This window comes from Copadichromis virginalis, linkage group LG9 (assembly GCF_057382275.1).
Source record: "Copadichromis virginalis isolate Kocher_CV1m ecotype Utaka linkage group LG9, C_Virginalis_male_GT1.1, whole genome shotgun sequence".
Lineage (NCBI taxonomy): Eukaryota > Metazoa > Chordata > Actinopteri > Cichliformes > Cichlidae > Copadichromis > Copadichromis virginalis.
This window is the reverse complement of record NC_140626.1, coordinates 14,364,167-14,377,676: the sequence shown is the minus strand read 5'-3', so window position 1 is coordinate 14,377,676 and position 13,510 is coordinate 14,364,167.

The window sequence follows — 13,510 nt, the reverse complement described above, 5'->3', positions numbered from 1 at the left end:
TTCTGGCTCCGTTCCTCTTCACCATCTACACTGCAGACTTCTCCCACAATTCCACCCAGTGCTTCCTGCAGAAGTTCTCTGATGACTCTGCAATAGTCGGCCTCATCACTGATGGGGACGACAAGGAGTACAGAGGTCTGACTCAAGACTTTGTGGACTGGTGCCAGCTGAACTACCTCCAGATCAACGCCAGTAAAACCAAGGAGCTGGTGGTAGACTTCCGCAGGCACAAGCATTCTCCACTGCAACCACTGAACATCCAGGGTATGGACATTGAGGCTGTGGACAGCTACAGGTACCTTGGTGTTCATCTGAACAACAGACTGGACTGGACTCATAACTCAGACGCCCTCTACAGGAAAGGGCAGAGCAGGCTGTACCTGCTGCGGAGACTCAGGTCGTTTGGGGTGGAGGGCCCACTCCTGAAGACCTTCTATGACTCTGTGGTGGCTTCTGCTATCTTTTATGGTGTGGTCTGCTGGGGCGGCAGCATCTCTGCTGGGGACAGGAAGAGACTGAACAGGGTGATCCGAAGGGCCAGCTCTGTCCTAGGATGCCCTCTGGACCCAGTGGAGGTGGTGAGTGACAGGAGAACGGCGGCTAAGCTGTCATCCCTGATGGACAACGTCTCCCACCCCATGCAGCAGACTGTGACAGCACTGAGCAGCTCCTTCAGTGGGAGACTGCGGCACCCACGGTGTGGGACGGAGAGATTTCGCAGGTCTTTCCTCCCCACTGCTGTCAGACTCCACAACAAAGACCTTAACTGAACAAACACACACATCCACACATGTGCAATAACACTAAGTGCAATAATCTTTTCTGGCATCGTTGTATTTTTACTCAGTTGTATATAGCATTCGTATTCTATTTTTATCTTATTGTATATTTTTATTCTATTTTATTCTACTGTATATAGTATATTATTTTATTCTATTCTGTACAGCTGTGTACTGTATTTATTCTTATTGTATTCTAATTTTTGCGTCATAACTTTTGCACTGTCCACTTCCTGCTGTGACAAAACAAATTTCCCACGTGTGGGACTAATAAAGGTTATCTTATCTTATCTTATTAGCAATTTAGCAAAGTTGATGGTGGTGGTGGTGTGTCTGTGTGAGTGAAAGACAGAGAGGGGGAGCGAGCGACAGGATTTCTGTTATAACCTTCATTTTATGGACGCACAGTGTGAGCACTCAGGTCGCATCAGAGCATCGGGCCGTATAGTGTGAGACCCTGCACCGTGACCTATGAACTTCTAACCCCTGCGAGTCAACGTACAGTTTGAGTAGGAGCTGAATCGCGCGACTGAAAAAAATCGCAGTGTCTGCCCAGCATTAGCCCACGTATACTACGCGATGCACGACGCACGATGAAGGCCAAAATCGGGCCGATCGCCAAAACGGTCGCACGACTCAAAAATCGGCTCAAAATGGGCCAAAGCAGTGTAAGCCCAGCATTACACACACCCAGCTGTGGTTTCCTGTTTTGCTACACTCTGGAGAGCCTCGCCTTTAACGGTCTTCTCTCACAGAGAGCAACAGAAAGCGTCCTTCAGAAAACTTCGATAAACTCAAGATTGACTGAACTCAGTTCAAAGTTACCTTGACACTTACCTTTAGATGTGAGAGGTAGTGATGTGTCGAAGCTTCGAAGCGTGTCGAGTAATCTCGGGGGAATTTTTGTGAAGCGCGTATCGAGGCTCGCTTTGATTACGTATGCAGTGACGTTCGAGGCCTCGTGGGCAGTCCGTACCACGTGACTGATTCAGGAACTGGCTCTCCGGTTCGCGCCAGATTCGAAATAAAATGGGCAGCAAAACACAGCTGATTCCCTCATCACGCTGTGTTGTGGAATTGGATTACCTACGTGCTACACAGTTACTTGAGCATTTCTTCTTCGATGGAACCAGCAAGGAAGAGATTTTTTTCTCTTCTAATAAAGTATGCACACAGTAATAAATATCACAACTGATAAGTACCATAATATAAATAAACAACACTACAGATCCTATAATGTCTTTTAGTTTATTAAAAAGTGGAGCGCCACACAGTTTGTGTCATTATCCAGATGTACATAAGCATGATTACACAGTTACTAGGGGTGGGTTTTGATTATCGATTAAAATCGATTCTAGCTTGGATAACGTGATATTGATTCATTAAAATCCTGAATCGATTTTTAATATAAATTTATTTTGCCCCAAACGCCAGAATCTCAGGTTAAACTTCACTAAATTTCAACAACCACCAAACAGCTAAAACAGTAAATGACAGCAGATACACGTAGGCTATTATGCACAAAGACGTAAACACAAAGCGCGGACCCGCCGACACATCAGAATCAGTGAGATGTGGCCTTTCTCACCCGACGGCACGGACACGGTTAGGGCCGAAATCCGACAGCTCGCTGGTTCTGATCTGTCGGCGGGCCTTGTGTTTTACGCCCTTTTTGCGCTGATTCTGAAGCTGTAGGTTTTACCTCTCCAAACAATATTGACTGAACCAGCAGCAAAAGAAGATCCAAACTACGCTTCACATAAACATAGCCATGAATTCCCTCTGACTTTTGCTATTTTGCTTCCACCACGATAAAATCACACTTCATGCACAGCTCGTGGTCTCTCTCTGTACTCCAAGAACAGTTTCCCGTCTAAAAATCAGTTTTCTGCATTATTCACTTGCTTGTTATGCACAAGTCTACCGTTGTTTACAGCGCTGTCGGTCGCTGTTTTTTTCCCTTTTACTTACTTCCAAAAAGAAAACCTAATTTCTGCTGTTCAGTAGGCTACTGAACAAATTTAAACTTTTTAAAATTATGCAAAATGCAAAACGCTTAGCCGTGTCTCTAAACCTCTGTAACTTTTCTCTGCTTCACTTCAGCAGCATCAGGTAATGTTCATATGTTGATTAATGGTTTTCTTTCGTTTTTGATCTACTGCAGAATATTTTTATAAAATCGTTTTTCTGTTTTAGCCTCAGCTACTTTGATACAAAGGCATCTACTGTGATGCTTACACCTTTGATAAAGTCTTGCAAATCTCATCTTTCTTTTTATAGCTATAAAATTATGGAAATGTACTGATCTGTGATCTGAATTATAACATTTCTGACTGTCTGAGGAAAAATTTACCCAGATTGGATCGAATCGTGGATCGAATCGATTCTAGAAATCAGTGATGATACCCAGCTCTAACAGTTACACAATCATACCAAAACTCTGTCCTGATAGGTTCCACTTTCTCTTTTGTATCAGACATACTGAGACAATATTCGGGATAAATAATCATGAAAACAATTTATTTATTCAGTTTAGCGGTTTACACGTCACATCATTATAATCACAGAGCTTGTTTCACTTGAATCGTCCACTTGATGGCGAAGTAGAGCAAATGAATCATCACAATGCTTCGAACCATGAGTCGACCAGTTGGATGAAAGCTTCAGTTCATCACGAGGCTTTATCTCACCATCACCATCACATCATCCATCTGTGCTTGGTGCCAAGGCTGAGATAAACGAGGAGTTATTTCATAAAGAGGAACAAACAGTACTCCAAGTACAGACAAAGCCCAGCAGAAACCTTGAGGAGGAGCTCCATTTGCCCCCACCCGGGAAGAGCCTCAGAAAGGAGAGACATATGAGGCAAGAAGAGGCAAGAGGAGGGGTCCCTATTTGCCTCCAACTCTCTCAACAACACCAACGACCAGGACCAGGATCTTCCCCAGTCCCCCAAACCCCTGACAGGCCATCACCCCCATCACCCTCCTCCCCCTCCCTTTCTCCCTCCTCCCCACACCTGAAATTCACTGAAGAGATGATGGAGCGGGTCAATGCTGGGCTCAGATCTACCCCCCGGCCCAATCCCTCCTTGTCCCCCATATACCCCCCACCAAAGCAGCCAAAGGTTCGCCACTCAACAGAGCAATCGAAGTCACATTGCCCAGCCTCGCCCCCCTTAGTTCCTCCTTACCACCTTCATGCTTTGTCTCCGCAGTCTGATGTGTGATGTGTGGAGGGTCCGAGCTGCGAGGATTATGGCAGTGGTGACTTTTCCCAGGAGAAGCTGGGACCCTGTTTAATAAAAGGTTTTAAAATCTCTGTACTTTTAGGTGACAGAAGGAGACATGTGGTCTGGTCAAAACACAGAGAGCTGCACTCTAAAAGATCTTTAAATATAGTAAACATCTGGGACTCTCCTCAGCTCTTACTGGAACAGTGGCGCGGCTGCCCCTCTGTTGGTCTTCCATGGTCTCTTGTGTTCTGGGGGCCTCTGGATGTCTGGAGTTTTGATCTCCTCCTACCCGCTTCACACCCTGGAGGACGGGGCTGTGGCCCCCCCACACTCCCTAGCAGATCATTACATGGAGAAACCTTTGGAATGCAAGCATGCTGATCCACACAGGTATGCACACATGGGTATTCACAGACGCGGACTAAGGCTTTCTTGGCTGCTGCCTCAAAGCACACTGTGCGCTGTCTATCTTGCGTGCTGCACAATATCGTTTATTATTTAGTAACTATTGATATCTATGACTAGCTAGTTTATTGTGATGGTGCTTTGTTTTCTCTATTATTATGTTGCTCTTTGTTGTTTGCTGTCTCCTCTGTTTGTCTTTTTTGTTTGTTTGTTTTTTTTCTCCATACAGGTGACCCAGGAGTTTTTTTTTGTTTTTTTGTTGTTGTTTTTTCTTTTTTTTCTCTCTTCCCCCCCCTTCTCACCGTCTCTTCTCCCCTTTGGTTTTCTTTCTTTCTCTCCCCCTCTTTCTCTCATTCATTCCCCCTGTCCTATTTATTAAAAAAAAAAAAAAAAATGACAAAGGATGAACTGAAGCTCTGCCATCACGTAATGTCGCATACTGCTGTTTCTGATGTCATTTAAAAAAAAAAAAAATAAATAAATAAATAAATAAATAAATATAGTAAACATACCTTGTGTGCCACAGACTGCTCCCAAACACGAGGGGACAAGTAATGCCTCTAAAACACTTAAGTTGGCTTTATTAAACGTTAGATCTTTAGCTGGGAAAACATTTTTAATTAATGATTTAATCACTGAGCACAGCCTTGATTTTATGTTTTTAACTGAAACTTGGTTGGACCAAAGTAACAGTGGAGCTGTTCTCATCGAGACGACCCCTCCTAACTACAGTTTTATCAGTGAGGTCAGGGCGAGCAGGAGAGGAGGAGGGGTTGCGGTCTTATTTAATGAATCATTTCAATGTAAGCAGCTGTCTCCTGGAAGTTTTCAGTCTTTTGAATATGTGGCTTTACAGCTGAAGGCCCCATCCAAAGTTGTGTTTCTTAATGTTTACAGGCCTCCCAAATACTGCACAGACTTTTTTAATGACCTCAGTGAACTGCTGTCTGTGATCTGTGTTGATTTCGACTGTGTAATTATTGTTGGGGATTTTAACATCCATGTGGACAACCCTCAGGACAAAGGGACTAAAGACCTGAGTAACACTCTGGGCAACTTTGGGCTGACTCAGCATGTAACAGAGGCCACACATAATAGAGGACACACTCTTGACCTACTGATCTCCAAGAGCCTGAGCATTTCAAAGGTTACTGTGTCTGATGTGGGCCTATCTGATCATTACTGTGTTTTCTTTGAAAGTAAAATCTCAGCCCACACAAATATATCAACAGCAGTGATCACAAAACGGTGTATAACTGAAGACAGTAGTGAGATCTTTAACCAGGTCTTCCCATTAACACCTGACCTGTCCAAAGGTTCAGTCAATGAGCTCGTCAATAGCTTTAATGCAAAACTGTTAAATGTAATGGATACTATTACCCCCATTAAGGTGAAGGTTATCTCTGGAAGGAAAAAGTCTCCATGGAGAAACTCCACACTAGTGAAAAATGAAAAAAGAGAGTGTAGGAAAGCTGAGCGCAGATGGAGAAAAACAAACCTCCAGGTTCACTATGACATCTATAAAGAGAAACTTCACAATCATAATTTACAACTGAGGAGTGCAAGAAGGTCCTACTTCTCTGACATCATCACTAAAAACAGCCATAATGCTCGGGTCTTATTTTCTACAGTTGACAGGCTAACAAACCCTCCTGTGCCAGTAGCAGCTGAACTTCATTCGACCATGGCCTGCAATGACTTTGCCAAATTCTTCACAGACAAAATCCAAAAGATTAGACAAGCAGTTGGTACATCAACAGCAGATCCAGGATATGTACTGTGTCCACCGAAAAACTGTTTAAACACCATCAAACAGTTTCACCCGATTAACAGCAAAGACCTGGAGGACATCTTAGGTAAACTGAACTCCTCCTCCTGCTGTTTAGATGTCCTGCCAACAAGTTTTTTCAAAAAGGTCTCAAAGACTTTAGAGTCAGACCTGTTACAGATCGTCAACTTTTCCTTAATGTCAGGTGTGTTTCCAGAACCACTAAAAACTGCTGTAATCAAACCTATACTGAAAAAGGAAAATCTTGACAAGACACAAATGAACAACTACAGGCTGATCTCAAATCTCCCATTTTTAAGTAAGATCATTGAAAAAGCAGTTTCTCAACAGCTCAGTTACTTCTTAAAACAGAATAATTGCTACGATGCCTTCCAGTCAGGTTTTAGACAGAACCACAGCACTGAAACCGCTCTGACAAAAGTGTTTAATGACATATGTCTGAACACAGACAGTGGAAAAATGTCAGTCCTAGTTTTACTGGATCTCAGTGCAGCATTTGATACAGTTGACCACAATATATTACTCAAACGACTGGAGAACTGGGCAGGTCTTTCAGGAACTGTACTAAACTGGTTCAAAACATACTTAGAAAACAGGAAATACTTTGTATCAATAGGTAACTTCAAATCTGAGCAGACTAGTATCACATGTGGAGTTCCCCAAGGTTCCATCTTGGGACCCCCTCTGTTTAACATTTACATGCTCCCACTGGCACAGATTATAAAGAACAACAAAATAAACTACCACAGCTATGCAGATGACACACAAATATATATCACAATGTCACCAGGAGACCGAGGCCCTGTACAGGCTCTTGGTAAATGCATTGAGGAAATTAATGACTGGTTGTGCCACAATTTTCTCCAACTAAACAAAAAAAAAAATGAAGTAATAGTCTTTGGCGCCAAAGAAAAACGATTACAGGTCACCAGAGAACTTCAATCTATACATCTAAAAACCACAAACCAGGCGAGAAATTTGGGTGTAGTGATGGATGCAGACCTAAACTTAGAGAAACACATTAAGACAATAACAAAATCAGCTTACTATCACCTCAAGAATATTTCAAGGATAAAAGATCTGATGTCTCAACAGGACCTGGAAAAACTAGTCCACGCATTCATCTTTAGTAGGCTTGATTACTGTAACAGCATCTTTACAGGTCTACCTAAAAAATCAGTCAGACAACTACAGCTCATTCAGAACTCTGCTGCTCGAGTCCTCACTAAGACCAAACAAGTGGACCACATCAGTCCAGCTCTGAGGTCTTTACACTGGCTGCCTGTCCGTCAGAGGATAGACTTTAAAGTTCTGATGCTGGCCTATAAAGCTCTGAATGGTTTAGGACCAAAATACATCAATGACCTCCTGACCCAGTATGAACCTTCCAGATCCCTCAGGTCATCTGGATCCGGTCTTTTATCAGTTCCTAGAGTCAGAACCAGACACGGAGAAGCTGCATTCAGCTTTTATGCTCCTTATATCTGGAACAAACTCCCAGAAAGCCTCAGATCAGCTGAAACACTCAGTTTATTTAAATCCAGGTTGAAGACTCACCTATTCTCAGCTGCATTTGAATAAAGCACCAAATCCACACTTTTAAGCTCAAATTTCAAAACTTACATTAACTACTGATCTTATCTATTTCTGATTTTATCTGTTTTAATTTTATATACTGTTTTGTTTGTTTGTTAATTAGTTAAGCTTAAATTTCAAAACTTACATTAACTACTGATTTTATCTACTGTTCTGATTTTATCTGTTTTGATTTTACATACTGTTTTGTTTGTTTGTTTGTTTGTTTGTTAAGTGGGTTAGAGCTCTGGGTAGCTCCCCAGCTGGGTCTAGACTGGGTCTAGAGAGTATTTTAAATTCAGGGAATTTAAAATAGAAAGTAGCTCGTCCACAGAAGGACTGGTAGCTCCCCTTACGATAAGGGTTCAGATCGCGCGAACAGGTGTGAAATGTGTGTGTTTAGTTAGTTTGTTTGTTTGCTTGTTTTAATCAATTTTAAATCATGCTTTTTATCTGTTTTTGTTTCTAATGTCTCTGTAAAGCACTTTGAATCACCTTGTTGTTGAATTGTGCTATACAAATAAATTTGCCTTGCCTATTGATCAGGATGATTATGAAGATGACCGAGTGCAAATAAGACTGTAAAAATCCGCAACCAGAATGTTTAGATGCTTTCTAATTATTCATGAATATCATGAGTGTTTGTGTGTTTTGTCTTTTCTTTCCTGACGTTTGTTACTAACAAAGACAGTTTACGCTCTGTATGTGTTTTCATCCTTACCAGCCACACTATAACTGCAATTAAGAAAACAATCTTTAGAAATTGTCGACTTTAAGTGGTTCAGGTAGAGCCAGTTTTTAAATGACCATGAACACTTACCTTATTGTATCTGTACAGCATGTTTTTCTATTAGACAGATTTGTAACAGAGGCCTTGCTCTCAGTAAGTTTGAAGTCATTTTCTGATTTATTTTGTAATCTCTGATCTTTGTACATCCTGCTCAGTTTGCATGCTGCCTTTAGGAGTTTCTGTCTTTTGTATTTGAAGATAATTCATTGAATATACTCTGCTGCTTCCCTTTGGTGCCTCACACATCACTTTGTCAAGTTTTTCAGTGTCATTTTTTTTATAGCTGTTTGAATTCTCTGTATGTTTGACCCTGTAGACTGTTTAATGGACTGCTTGTCTTCCTGTTTGTAACCACTGCCTGTTTAGGACTAAAGATTTGGATTTTTGACTTTAATACAGCCTCTGCGTGTCGTCCCTTTGTGACCTCGTCCTCTTTGAATGTGTCACAGATGTTTTCATTATAATAACACAGCTTTCCCACAGTGGCTTGCAGCAGCAAAGCTTCAGATTAACACAGTGATTTTATATTCAGAATTATTCTGACAGTGGGCCACTGTGAATTGTGATCTTTCATGAGGTCAATTTTAAAGTTCAGTATTTCAAAGCAGGAGCTATGAACAGTCATCATGTTTTCATTAGAATTATTATTATTAATCATTATTAATAATGTTGTTACTCATAACTTTTATTAGTATACATGAATTTTATCAATAGTAAAAAAATAATCACTAATTCATGTTTAACTTTCATTGTGTTTTGTATATTAATTATATTTAAATAGAGATGTTGACCATAACTGTACAGTAGCATACTAAAACAAGCATCAATGTAACATACATTAATGGTCCAAGCTGTCATAAATGGGGAGCCTGATCTTTTATTATGAAAATATGACGAGTATTTTTCTTGTCAGTTGGGAAGAAGTTGGTCTTCTTTTTTCCTTTTCTTTTATAATTGAAACTCTGATCAAACCTACTCATGTTCACAGCATGTAAAAGCATCTGACAGTCCATGGCATTGTTGTTTGTAGATGTGCAGTGTAGTGGGAGCATAAATCAAAATGAAATAAAACACTAACATTTATGTAATAAAACATTTTAATGAAAATGATTAGACCCTTTATAAACTTTAAAAGGATCTGAAAACAACACTTTTTAAAACAGTATCTTGGGGTGTAGGTGGTCAAAATAGAAAACTGAGCTGAGGATTTAAGTTCAATCCATCTATTCATTAAACTTAGGAGGAAGAAATGTCAGGCTGGTTGTTGTGGAAGTTTTCCACTTAAATAAACCAAAAGAGTCTCCCTGAGCCTAGCATGGCTCTCAGTTAAATACCTTCTCCAGGAACAAAAGGCAGTACACAGCTGTTTCACACCTTAAGGTTCACACTCCCTTGCTACCTCCCAGAGTCCTCAAAGAGACAAAAGACTCTTCCTGTGGAGTGGTCTGCTTCTCCAACTTCCTTCTTACAGTATGGGTGTCAGACATGTTAAAATCCAGTGGCACCAAGGCATTATACAATAAAATAATTTGATTAATACACAAGTAAAAGAAATTCCTATACATGAGCAGGATTTTGAATTCAATTCTGGATTTAACAGGAAGCCAATGAAGGGAAACCAATACAGGAGAAATATGCTCTGTCTTTCTAGTCCCTGTCAGGACTCTTGCTGCTGCATTTTGGATTAACTGAAGGCTTTTCATGGAGTTTTTAGGACATCCTGATAATAATGAATTACAGTCGTCCAGCCTGGAAGTAATAAATGCATGAGCTAGTTTTTCAGCATCACTCTGAGACAGGATTTTTCTAATTTCAGAGATGTTGCGCAAATGGAAGAAAGCAGTCCTACATATTTGTTTAATATGTGCATTGAAGGACATGTCTTGGTCAAAAATGACTTCAAGGTTCCTCACAATGTTACTGGAGGCCGAGGTAATGCCATCCAGAGTAAGAATCTGGTTAGATACCATATTTCAGGAATCAGAAAATATTACAAGATTTTCAGGGCTGAGTAAAATAACCTGTTTTATCTGAATTAAGAAAAAAAAAAGTTAGTGGCCATCCAGGTCTTTATGTCTTTAAGACATTCCTGCAGTTTAACTAATTGGTGTCTGTTATCTGGCTTCATGGACAGATAGAGCTGGGTGTCATTAGGCAGTATCATTAGAAAACATAGCATAGAAAATGTATGCTATGTTTTCTAATGATACTGCCTAAGGGAAGCATGTATAATGTGAACAGAATTGGTCCTCGCACTAAACCTTGTGGAACACCATGATTGACCTTAGTGTGTGAAGAGGACTCTCCATTTTACTAAGTGTCTTATCCTATTGTAAAGTGTCCTTGGGTGACTTGAAAGGCGCTCATAAATAAAATTTATTATTATTATTATTATTATTATTATTACTATTATTTACGTGCACAAATTGGAGTCTATTAGATAGATATGATTCAAACCACTGCAGCGCTGTAAATTAAATTAATTTGTGGCCACATTCAAAAGGACTTCTCCCTGTGACTTTGTCTTTAATACGTTTAATGAGTGGTCTTCACAAAAACTGCTTCTTCACTTAGTAGTTGACAACAGACCTTAATCTAGAGGTGTAAGATTACCATTAAGATTACCATTTTGTAATTTTAAACTAGCCAGCTGCATAAATTTGGGCACCCCAACAGAAAATTTACATCAATATTTAATAGATCCACCTTTTGCAGAAATAACAATCTCTAATTGCTTCCACCGCGCACATATTCAGAACTCAGAACTAAATTCAGAACTAAATAATTTTATTAAAACACCCTGATGAGGTATTTTGGTTTTGTGCAGCCACTCATACCAAAGTAAAGAGTTTTTCTTCATTTTTATAGCTACTTTTACAACAGGTTTTCCCATTAACAGAAAATAGACAGAAACCCTAAAAGAAAATGGCCTTGTTTTACGCACATCAAGAAGGAGTCAGACGACCGTCGGTTCAATTCCGGTCAATGCTTCCTCCGTCGGGTACCATAAACATATGAGAAAAAAAAACCCCAGAGAATTTATTATTTTTGTAAGAGTGAGAAAGAGAGGGAGAGAGCGAATCGATCGAACTTTTCTACAAAACGTTATACCACTCCGGGTCAGGAGGGGCGATATAGCACGGACCGGTCAGATGACTACGTTGGATGGAAACATAACCGGAAGCGTCCCGGGGACTTTCCCTTTGACCTTCATCCTGGAATGATCTGATATCCTCGTGTCGGTGTTGTTCCCACATCATCATAATAAATGTTGTTCCAGGTACAACATTGCCAGTGACCAATCACATTGTTGTGACGTCCACCTCATCTGGAACAACGGAGATATTTTATTCAAAAATAAATCACTTTTCCTGGAAACTTAGGCCCAAAATGGGATCCTATTGGTGGCTCAGCTGGTTAATAAAGAGGGAGTACGACTTACTTACAATGAATCCCTTACACTATATAATTTTCCCATTAGTGTTTGGGAATTCTCAATGGTGCTTGGTGCCATACCCTCAGGTACTTTAATGTTATATAAAAACATTGACAGTTCAATATCTACCTCAGTCACTCTCTCTGATCCAGCTGAGTCAGCAGTGGGAAAATCTGCTTTTCACAGGAACTTGGTAACAGCAATAAGAGAATACGTAGTTTATTCCAAGAAGATATCGTGTCTCTCCCATATATATAATATCTTACTGGAACCAACATGTTCCACATATCACCTGGAAGACAGTCTGGATGAGCTCATAAATATCTAATTGCAAAAAAGGTGAAGGAAATCTCATATAACACTCTTCATAAATGTTACCCAGCCAGTCACTATATGGTAACATTTAAAAGAGACATAAATACTAATTGCACTTTCTGTGGGGATCATCCAGAAACTGTAGCACATCCTTTTTGGTACTGTTCTTCTACACAGAGATTCTGGAAGGAATTTAGCAGTTTTGTTATTGTCCATATTTTAAGGGAGTTTTCTTAATGATGGGAAAATGCTTTATTCTGTATCTTTAAGTTCTCCAGGAAGAATGATAAATGTTTTTTATAAAAAATTTGTTAATAATTTTAGCTAAATTTTTTATCCATAAATGTAAGTTTATTAATAAAACACCATATTTCTGTATTTTTCATAAGGATATGGAATTGTACATACAATCAATTTCAGACTCAACCAACAAAAAGGCTCTCAGAACAATATTTATATATGTTGATTTTTTCGCGTACTCATATAAAAAAATTTTTTTTACCCCTGATTTGTATGTTCATGTTCTGTTCTTTTGTAAACTTCATCTTTTAAAACACGTCTTAAAACTCATTTTTATTCTTTGGCTTATGACACAGTCTGACCCTGATTTTATTGTTTTAGAGGGCCCGGTGGCGCCAGTGTCCGGCAGCCTCGCCTCTGTCAGTGCGCCCCAGGGCAGCTGTGGCTACAATATAGCTTGCCGTCACCAGTGTGTGAATGTGTGTGTGAATGGGTGAATGACTGAATGTAGTGTAAAGCGCTTTGGGGTCCTTAGGGACTGAGTAAAGCGCTATACAAATGCAGGCCATTTACCATTTACCATTTAATCTAATGTGCTGATTTTATTGTTTTAAATGTGTTTATATATATATTACTTATCTTATATTATTATTACTATTTTTCTCATTTTTTTTAACATGCTCAATGTATCATGTTTGGCATGTCAAGTGTACAGCACTTTGTGTTCAGCTCGTGGCTGATCTGAAAGCGCTATATAAATTGCTTGCTTGCTTCATCTGTTTGTATGTTGTATACTCATTGTGTTTCAATAAAGTTCAATTTTAAAAAAAGTACATTCTAAATCTTCAGACGTCACTAATCACGTGACTCTGGCCAAACGAATCAAGCCTCGACACGGTGCTTCTGAAGCAGTATGTTGATCTTTTTCACACAGGCACCGGAGCGT